Source organism: Impatiens glandulifera, chromosome 1 (genome assembly GCF_907164915.1).
Source record: "Impatiens glandulifera chromosome 1, dImpGla2.1, whole genome shotgun sequence".
NCBI lineage: Eukaryota > Viridiplantae > Streptophyta > Magnoliopsida > Ericales > Balsaminaceae > Impatiens > Impatiens glandulifera.
The window spans coordinates 95464499-95475812 of record NC_061862.1 but is presented as its reverse complement, the minus strand read 5'-3'; positions in this window follow the sequence as shown (position 1 = coordinate 95475812).

The following is an 11314-nucleotide window of genomic DNA, read 5'->3' as shown; positions in this document are numbered from 1 at the left end:
GTTTATTTTTGATAAAAGACTTAAAGTGTGTTGATATATATAAATAAAATAAAAAATAATAATTTAAAATAGAAAGTATTTTAGTATTTTGAATAATAAATTGAGTGATGTGATTGATAAGAGGGGGTGGAATTATGTTTAAATTGTATGAGTTGTTTTAAAAAACTCATACCGAATAAGGTCATAGTTTTTTAGAATTTTTTTTCCATAATTTAAACTTTATTTTAAGACGTTTAAGTAAAAATTAAACTTGTGAACTTTGATTTCTTACACATCATTATATTTTTTTTAGAACTGAAAATGTTATATTTGATTTAATTTTTTTTTTAAATAAGTATTTTGACATATATATAAGTTAGGGAGATGTAATAAATTAATAATTGTTTGTGGAATTTGAAATAATTTAAATTTAACTCATTTTTTTATAAATTTATTCGGGTGTAAAAACTCAACTTGTAATAATGAGTTTTTGTGCTATACTATCAAGTTATAAGTTTGAAAATTTTAACTCAATCTAGACAATATATTATAAGTTGCTTTACATATTGTAATTATCTCAATAGTTTACTTTAGCGAGTTGATGAACTTATTACCTTTAAATCTAAGATTTGAATCTCTTCTAAGTAATATATATAATATATATCGAAATACAATACCATAAACATTGGGTGGTTGAACTGTTTTTTCAGGGTTAATTAGCGTCTAAGTGGTAATTTATTAATTTAGTGTCGGCTCAAAGAGAGTGTTGTGAGGCTATGTAATCTTTTTTCTTCTAATAATGTTATATATATATAATGATATTCAATATTTAACGATAAAATTAATAAAAATAATTTAACCAAGTTAACCAGCTGTTTTTTCCTTTTTTTTGAATGACCATTCATGTATAAAGTTGCATCATCCATCCTATAGCCACTCAGAATAGCATGTGAAAGTAGATACAAATATTTTGATTAAATAAAATGTATAATTTTCAATTTTAATTAGTGTTTTTGTGATTTGCTGTTTTCATATAATTCAGAAAACACTAGTTCATATCTCTCATCAAAAGGCCTCGTTGTTTTGGTCGTTTTCCGACTTAACTTTAGCTATTTGCATTTCTGATTGGTTCCATTCATTCTGAATGTTTCGTAAATAATATATTTGTCGCATTAATATTATTTTAATCATTAAATTATTTATTTTATTAACTAAAATTTTAAAATATTCTTACTTTATTTTTATTAAATTTTAATTTTAAATTTTAAATATAAAAGAAAAACAATAATTAAAAACTCAGATAATGTCATTTTTTTTTTGATAAAAATAAAAACCCCCAAAAGACCTTCAAATAATTAACCAAGATCAAACATGCTCCAAGTAGATTCCAAACAAGACCGTATGATATCTTAAGCAACATTTTTTTGTATAGAGAAATTTGTTTTTATGGGTTTCAGTGCAAGGGTCTAATGGTGACAGGTTTTATACTATTGTCCAATAATAATCATTCTATTTTAGAAGTATTGTTTGGAATTTTATGGATCGAATATTATTATTGATGGTAATATTTCAATATTTCCATTAATAAAGACAATTAAGTCCAATTATTTTAAAAACTCAAACAAAGTCAATTTTTTAATTAATCATCTCTCAATAATTATATCACTCATTTTATTAACCAAAATATTAAAATACCTTCTATTTTAAATTATTATTTTTTATTTTATTTATATATATCAATATTTTTTTAAGTATTTTTACCAAAATTAATCATCACCACTTCAAAATCATCATTAACAGACATTACTTTTTTCTCCCCACTAAGTATTTAAAAAAAAAACAAATCCAAACCAGGCCTTAATTTGAAAAGAAAAAATAAGATATAAGGAATAGAGAAAATGAGCTAGGTAAACTTTTTTTATTATTTTGTTCTATATATAAATTATTCATTGGCTTTAAATTAGTTTGAATAAATTTTATTTAATCTAATAACCAAAATAGTCAGGGTTTGTATGCCACTTCTTGAACACATAAGTACTCCACAAATCTCTTCTCTTCACATCACATGTGCCTTGCCAAAAGCTAGCTGATGGACTCCGGTTCCAACTTTGAAGAATGAACGCTCCGACCTGAATATCTTTCGGTTAACGAACAATGCCTTTTCAATCCGCAACTATAAGTTCGTAAACCGTTCTCGAGATACTTGTTAGTAATGATCTTTTCCATCTGTACTGGTTGATCGTTTACTGCCAACACCATCTAAAAATGCAACTAGGATATCATATTATCAAATTAACTATGTCCTTAGACACCATCTAAAAATGCAACTAGGATATCATATTATCAAATTAACTATGTCCTTAGAGCATCAGCAGCGTAAAAGACTTCCGCCCTTTTATTTTGTCAAATCAATATTTCACCTCAATAGAAAGCGGACACATATTGTACTTGGGCTAAACACTCCAATGTTTCCGCCCGCCCATCTAAATAATTTAAATGTGAATTTATTTATACAATTTTAAATAAATAACTAATTTATACTATTATAATCCTATATTAGGAAAGTTTGAGAATTTAAACCCTAATATATTAATTTATTTAAAAAATATATATATTTATTAATTAAATATATAAATAATATTCCTATATTATATATATTATAGGAAAATTTGATAATTTCACCCTTAAAACATGTTAATGTAATTAATAAAAAATATAAAGTATTTTTATAATTTAAAATATATTATAATATTAAAAATGACATACATAAATAAAATATTTCATCATAAAAACTAATATTAACGGATATAAAACATGTTAATATAATTAATAGAAAAATATATTAATTTATTTAAAATATATATTTATTAATTAAATATATATAACTAATATTAAATAAATTGAAATATAAAATATTTTTATAATTAAAAACATTATAAGAATAAATTTGAGAATATATAATCATTACTTATCGTGCTAAAAAAATGAAAAAAAAAGTAATGACCTGCCATTTTCTACGATGTCTTATGCGGGCACATGTCATGCGCTGGAGATGCTCTTATGTCTTCTCACATGGAGAGATAATCATTACAAGAAATAAATAATAATAACAATAATTACTTTTTTACCGCACATAGACACTTTGGTAACGGAGGATCCCATCTAGAAATGAGGACGTAATTGAAAAGCGTGATGTCCTTAATTGGTGATGAGAGGTAGGTATATTTTTAGTAAAAAGATTTAAAAAGTATTGATATATAATAATTAATAAATAATAATTTAAAATCGAGAGTATTTAAGTATTTTGGGTAATAAATTGAATGATGTGATAAACGAGAGAAAGTGATATGATATTTTTGAATTATAGATTATTTAAATAACCTATACCGAATGGGATTTAATGTTTTTCTTTACCTTGTTTCAATGAACCAAATGGGTAATTTGAGAGCAAGATGTACCCCCATAAGAAATTCAGCATATGCTCCTAGGGATCATGAAAAGAGAAAGCATACAAGCACACTCTTCATCGGGATGTAAAAACTAAACAAGCCCTTTAATTTATGAATAGTTATATATATTTTCATGTTTGAAAATACATCTTCGGTGTCCTTCGTAATGGAGATTTTCATAAATACATGCAGAAAAATAGAGAAATCATATATTAAGTAGAGTTGATAATATTTTTTTTAGTTATATTTGACATGTTTATAAATTAAGTTTAATCAATTTTTATATTAATCAAACAAAATTAACTAAATGTCAATATATTAACAATTTTAAATAAATTATTTTATTAAATAAAGTCAAAAAAATCAAGTTGGTAATTCTAACTTTAATTATTATATTTTCGATTCAAATCAAATTATTAAGTTATTTGAATAAATAATGTATGTGAACCTAATGTAATAGTTTTTATTCTAAAATAGTTAGAGGAATATGAATGTTAACCACTATTTTAACTTAATTTAGCTTTTGTTTTACCAACATCTATGCATAATGCATTGTACCTTCATAGATTCGATGGAGACATTCAAATCCCCGACTTTAATTTCCTGTCTACTTTAATTAAGGCTCTGTTCACTTGTTTGATCATGTAATACATGGTTATTTAAATAATTTAGTTTCAACTTTGATCTATCCGTTCATCTAAATAACTTAATTATTTAGAAAATAAAGATCGATAATGGTTTTGTGAGTTGGATATTGGGAAATTTGATGAAATGACTTTCATAATAGGCCTAATTCCAAAAAATAGGCCCAATTCCAAAAAAGGCACATGCTTGATAAACCTTCCAAAAATGCCTTTTCACCCTGTAAAATGTCGGTCATGCCCCCGATAAAACTTTTACCGCTGATGTGCAATCATTACAGATGCGAGAATCGTGTAATGCTCACACATCATCATGCAAGCATTACACGATTCTCGCACATATGTAATGCTCGCACATCAGAGTATATAAATTCTAATTCTAATTTTGACCTTCATTTTAAAATGTTTCAAATTCGATTTCTCCACTCTCCAACGTCTCATTTCAACCCGCACCACTTCAACCGGGAATTGTTCCGTCCGTCCTTCTGTCCGTCTCGTCATTCCATTATTCAGGTCAGTTTAGGGTTTGGGTTTAGGGTTGTGTAATGTTCTTATTAAGTCTGGTTTTTATGTATAACTCCAATGTATGCTTATATATTGATGGATAATTCTTAATTTTTAGGATATTTGTAGATTTTAGGGTTTAAGGTTTGGTTTTATGTGAAATGCTCTTATTCAGTCGGTTTCCCATTTAGTTGGTTTATGAAATTTGATTAAATGACCCTCATAATAGGTCAATTTCGAAAAAAAAGGCCCACGTTTGATAAACAACGGCCTATCCATTGTTGAAGAACCAAATTTTCTATCCACAAACGAGAAAATCTAGAAGCTATTGCACTTAAAAGTCGCTTAATCTTCCATAGTTTTGTCTCCCTTTCGTGTAATTGTCTAAATCATGGTAGGGGCATTCGGGAAATTCCAGGATGACAATACAGTCCAAGTTGAGAGAGAAGGTTGCAGGTAGTCTATACTTGTTGCTTGTGCCGGTATGGAGTAGTCAAAGCTTGTCGCGAACATCTGTAAGTTTGTTTTCCATAATTCCTAGTTCGGTTTGATTCTTGACATAAATATACTTGGATGACCTAGAATCATGTTTATGATTTGAGGAATATCTTAAGTGTTCTTCGATATTTTGAATATAATTAGAAATTTATGAGATGTTGAGTTAATTCGTATTTGAAATTGGAATGGTTTCAATGCTCATGATTGAGTATGGAGTTGAGCTCAATTTAGTGGAAAAAATAAAAATGCGAGCATTACATGATTCTCGCACATGATCATGCGAGCATTACACGATTTTCGCATCTATAATGCTCGCACATCATGAATTGATTTGAGCCTTAGTGAAACTCAAATGAGTAGATGCATTGAGATGAATTTGCTTACATGGTGTGATGCAATGATGTTGATGAGACGATGAAACATGAATGCATGCTATGATGTAATGAGTGACATATATTTATGATGAAGGTGCTTGATTTTCTTGAGTGTATGAAATTGATTTCAATTTTGGAAGGAATCTTGATGCTTTGATGATTAAGATGATTGAATATTATATATTTTGATTGTTTGTCCAATGTTGTTTGTTGTTTACTTACTTGTTGTTCTTTTTTTGTAGATGACGTCAACCATAATTCCTGAGTTTACTGATAGGGTATCATGGAAATCCAATATTTTCACCAAGTTTGCTGAAATGGATATCATGGAAAGGTTAAACCAAACCCAATTCTAATTTATATTCAAAGGAACCCCATAGCTACGGTTCTCAGGAACGATAATCCATCAAATGCTCCAGAGGAAAAGCATTTTAAATTCTAAGGAGATGAAGTTCCTCATGAATTAAGAGGGGTTGTGCTTTGGGATGAAGAAGTTTGCCTTGGTCACAGACCTCAAATTTGGGAGATTCCCTACAGTGGAAACCATTTTCAATGAAGTTGAAAAATGTCCACCTTTGGCGATAAAATATTTTAAAGGTAATATGATTGTTAAAACAACCGACCTTTACTCAAAAATTGTCTTTTGCTCTGATAAGGAAGATACATTGAAGTTGAGTCTGATATTCCTTGTTTTCCATTATTTGTTCTCCCTTGACCGAAGGAGGATAATAAATATCAAACTCTTCCGCATGGTCGAGGATATCGACACTTTCCTCCAATTTCCATGGGAAAATTGTCCTTCAGAGCAACCCTCAAGGGTTTGAACAGGGACTTGGAATACTTCAGGTCGATATATCTAGAGAAGAAGAAAGCCACGAGGAAGAAGAAGGAAGACAAGAAAGTTGGATGTTTCTTATACCGTATGTGGGTTCTCACTAGCCTTCCAAGTGTGTACCTATGAGGTTATGCAAACGTTTGTCCCCAAACTTGCCAAGAGGATGTTGCAAGCACATGAGTCTGTCTGCCCAAGGATAATATAGTACAAATCCAACAGGAAAACCACCGCCTTTGATATTTATGATGCCCTACAAGGCAAGGTTGTTAAAAAGATGGAAGTGTTTGAAGAGGAGAAGATCTTGTATAGTGGGGAGGAGTTTGAAGATATGAGAGGTAATTTGTATGATTCATTATATGAGAGGTAATTTGTATGATTCATTATATGAACTAGATTTCAGAAAGAGGAAAAATGAAGAGATTGAAGATGTAGTTCCTCTCAAACCTGCCATGAGGAAGACAAGACAAATTACTCACCCCAATACCACCAACAGAAGAACTCGCATCCCTACCCTAGCCCCCAACACCTCTGATTTTGTCGAGAGCGCCCTCGATACAATGGCAGATGATGATGGCTCTCAAATGACTCCAACCTCAACAGGTCCCCAGTATGATGATGGCCCTCAAATGACTCCAACATCAACAGCTCCCTAAATAGATGTAGATTAGATCAACTGAAAAAAGAAGTAAATAAACAAAAAAAAATAATAAAATAAAATTCCAGAGAATTAATTTGAGATGTTCAACCAACTATAAGAGCAAATTAACATACTAAAGTGGAAGTAAGAAGGAAAATAACAAATTAACATACTAAAACTAAAGTGGAAGTAAGAAGGAAAATATTGAAGAGGAGGAAAGAGAAGAAGAAATTAAATATAATAAAATATATAAATTTTGAATAAAAAATTTAACTAACATCAAACTATCTCTTAGAGCTTGTTTAATGGAGTGGTTATTTAGTTTTTTTAGGTTCTTATTTTAAAATTAATTTATTACCTCAACCATTTAATTAATATTTTTATTTATTAAAATTATTTTTTACTTATTTTTAATATATTTAATTATTAAATAAGAATATAGAGAAAGTAGAAATTTGGTCATAGATATTTAAATCAGTTTTTTTTTTTTTAATTTGAATCAGACAAGCTTGAAAAAACCCATATTAAAATGTAAAAAAATACTCATTCATCAAACCTAGCGAATAAGGGGAAAATTTGAACAGATGACCTTAAAAATATGGTGAAATACGGAAAGTGAAGGTGAATAATTTAAATAGCGTTGGTGACCCTTTTTTTTTTAATGATAATTGTACCCTTGCGTAACGCAACTTTAGTTGCGTGACGTAACTGGAAATTTTTTTTTATTTATTTTTTTTCGTCTCGCGATTTCGTGACGCAACTGGAGTTGCGTGACGCAATTGCGTAACACAACTGGGGTTGCGTGACGCAATTGAGGCATTTTTGTCCAAAAAATTTAATAATTAAAATTTTTTGAAAAATAAAAAAATAAAAAATTGTGTCACGCAACCTGAAGTTGCGTGACGCAACTGGGGCATTTTCGTCAAAAACAGTAAAAGGGATCACCAGCGCTATTTAAATTATCCACCCTCCCTTTCCGTATTTCACCATATTTTTAGGGTCATCTGCTCAAATTCCCTGAAGAAGGGGAGCTTGGGAGGTAACTTTCACCTTTTATTTTATTTTTATTTAAACAATCATTAGTACAAATAAAATAAATGAGAACTTTTAATTTTTTTTTTAACGTTTGAAATTTAACATGAGACATTCCCTTCAACTTAAAACATTTTGAATGAGAAATCTAACATGTGTCATTTGATCTCTAAGATAATTTTTTTTTTTCAATTACTTTACTAAGTTAAAATATATAATAAAACATGAAGTAGATAAAAACGAAACAATAAAGTTATTCAACCCAACTATCTTATAAAATAATAACATTGTGAATAAAATGCAAAAAATAATATTGAAAGATTAATTATTTTTACAATGGCAAAACATATAAGAAACCCATTTCACTTTCTTAAAACACGATCAACATCATTCAAATAAAGTGATACATTTTTTACACGTCTATTATGGGTTAGATTCCTACATCACTATAGAAAAATAAGATACTATACAATAACTTAAGGATAAAATGTCAAAACAGCTTAATTGAACCTTTAGTTTAAAAAAAGTGAAAATTAGTCATCTAGTTTTTTGATACAATTAAATTAAAGAAATAGAATAAAATAAAATACAACTTGAAAAATTAGTAGAGGACATGCATGAATTTATTAATTTATGGTTTCATTTAATTTTAGATTTCCATAATTGTATCAGTACTCATACCTAACGGAATTACTCTTATGGCCCCCAAATTAAATGAACCATGCCCATCTCAACCCTCCCTCACATTAAACATTTGACGTTTGATTTTTTTTACTCCACCAAAACAGAGAACAATATATCCAAAAATTATAATATCTAAAAATTAATTAATATAAATTATAAAACAAAATATGAATCATAAACAAACAAACAAAAAATTATACTAATGAAACTAAAATAATCACAAAAACTTTTTTAACCATTGATGTTAATCGCGATTCTACTTGTGAACTTGTTTAAGTTCACGATTCGACTCAAAGAAATCGAGTCATAGGCGATAAAAACTCGTAAATGTGTGAAATCGGTGTTGTCTCATGAGTTAATTAACTCGCTAAGAAAATCTTAGCGATAATGAAAGAAATGAAGTATTAATTATTCGCTATATATAGTTGGTCTCTTTCTTATTTTTATTCGTGATTATTTTCTGTACATATATTGCAAACTGCAAGTATAAATAATGAAAATAATGAGGTAAGTTTGATTCAGACTATATGCTTAATTTATTTATTTTTATATTTTATATTTATTTTATAAAAATATCTTATAATTAATATTATACATATAATTTAAATATATATTTTTTATTAATATAATTTTAAATATTAATAAATTATTTAAATTAAAAAATATTATGTTTTAAAATAAATTATATTAATAAATTATTTTTTTATAAGTTTTTATTAATATGTAATTTTAAATTTAATTAAAATAAATAAATACAAAAATTCCTCATTAAACAAATTAAAGAGTTTGTTTAAAAATCATTAAATAAAATTAAAAAATTTGTCTAGTGTTTATGTGTTGTGATTTTATTTAATAATAATTAGAGTTTGTTAATATTTTTTTATGTTTTATCTAAAAAATAATATAATTAATCATTTCTAAAAAATAATATTATATTATTTAAAATAATAAATAAAAATAAAATGAATATATATAAATTTAAATTTATTATGTGACCATGTTCTTGTGTTTAAAAGAGAGAAGAAGAAGTATGCATGTTGGATTATTATAATAATTTTATATAAATAATTAAAGAAAAATTTATTAAAAAATATAGTGAGAAATTAAAATTAATAAATTAATAAGGAATGAAAAAAGACCAAAGAATGAATAAAAATATATTTAAAAAATGTGATGAGAAAAATAATTAAATTATAAGTTAAACAGATGATTATAAGCCTAAAGAAAAATAAAATAAAAAATAAATTATATTTAAACATAAAATATATTTGATTATATTGTTTTGCTTATTATAAGTCCAACTAATATGAAGATATTGGGGTTCATGAGTTTTATAAGAGTTATATTTTTAGAATTTTATATATTTTTTAATATTCTATTACATTATATTACATTATATTATTTCAACACTTATTTTATTAATTAAAGTATTTACAAAAATACTCATAGTTTATTTTTATTAAATTTTAATATTAAATGATATTTTAATAATTAAATTAATTAAATTTTTTAATAAATTATTTTATCAAATAATTTATTTTTTAAACATTCTAAGGAAAAGAAAGATCAAACAAGTTCTTATAGAGATAGGTAGAGAATAAGAGCTCGTCTGATGAAATGGTTTTTTTTTTTTTTTAATAAAACTTCAAACATATTATCAACTATCAAATCAAATAATTTTATTATTTAAATATTAAAATTACTCTATAATTTTATCCATTCTCTCTAAACTATCATTCTCTCACCTACATCATATCCTCTAAAGTCAAAATGTAAATTAGTCTTCAAATTTTAAAAACCAATTTTTTCCTAATTTTAGGAAACAAGAGTTTTTAAGATAAAACCTAAGTAAAATCTAAAAACTCTTTCTTCAAATATGCCCTAAGTTAAGAATTGATTTATTATATTTTTTTTATTAATATATATTTTTATTTTACTAAATATTTTTTAATATTAATTTGATAATTACTTTTTTTTTATGTATAAATGATTATTATATTTTTTCAGAGAAACGTCCTTCACGTTGCATGTCTGTAAACTATAGAATTTGTCAAATCAATTATCAGTTATTCCATCAACCTCTTTATTGATTTTCTTTTTATTTATTTTTTCATTTTTTTAAATATTAAGAAATGTCAACTTCCTTAAATTTAAAATAATTCTTCGTCCGCGGGTCCCATTACTCATGTTGGTTTTGTTATTGGTTTATTTAATTTTATTTAGACACAATTCTGAATATTAAGTTGTTAAGGAAATAAAAATTATGAGATAATTAGGAAAAATACAATTTGTAATTTTTGTTTGTAATGTTTGTTTTTTTTGTTTTTGTATGTTTGATAGCTACTAATCAGTTTTTTAGGTTTTTTAGGGTCGTTTGATTATCATATTTTAATCATAGCTAGCAGGGGCGGAGCTAGGATGAAAAATTATCCGATACTGACTCATTTGTCCGATTTATTCGCTTAATTTGCCTCCAATTTTTTAAAATTTAGGTGGGACTAGAGCCCACTCTAACCCAAACACGCGTTTGATAATATTTCGAGAATTTATATTAAAGTATGCATTATCTAGTCCTTAAGAAGAATTATGTAAAAGAGTGATACCGTTTCATTAAATAACATTTCTTTTATAATTCATTCCAAACAAGTCAATTCATCAAAGAATATAAAATTAAGCCTTTT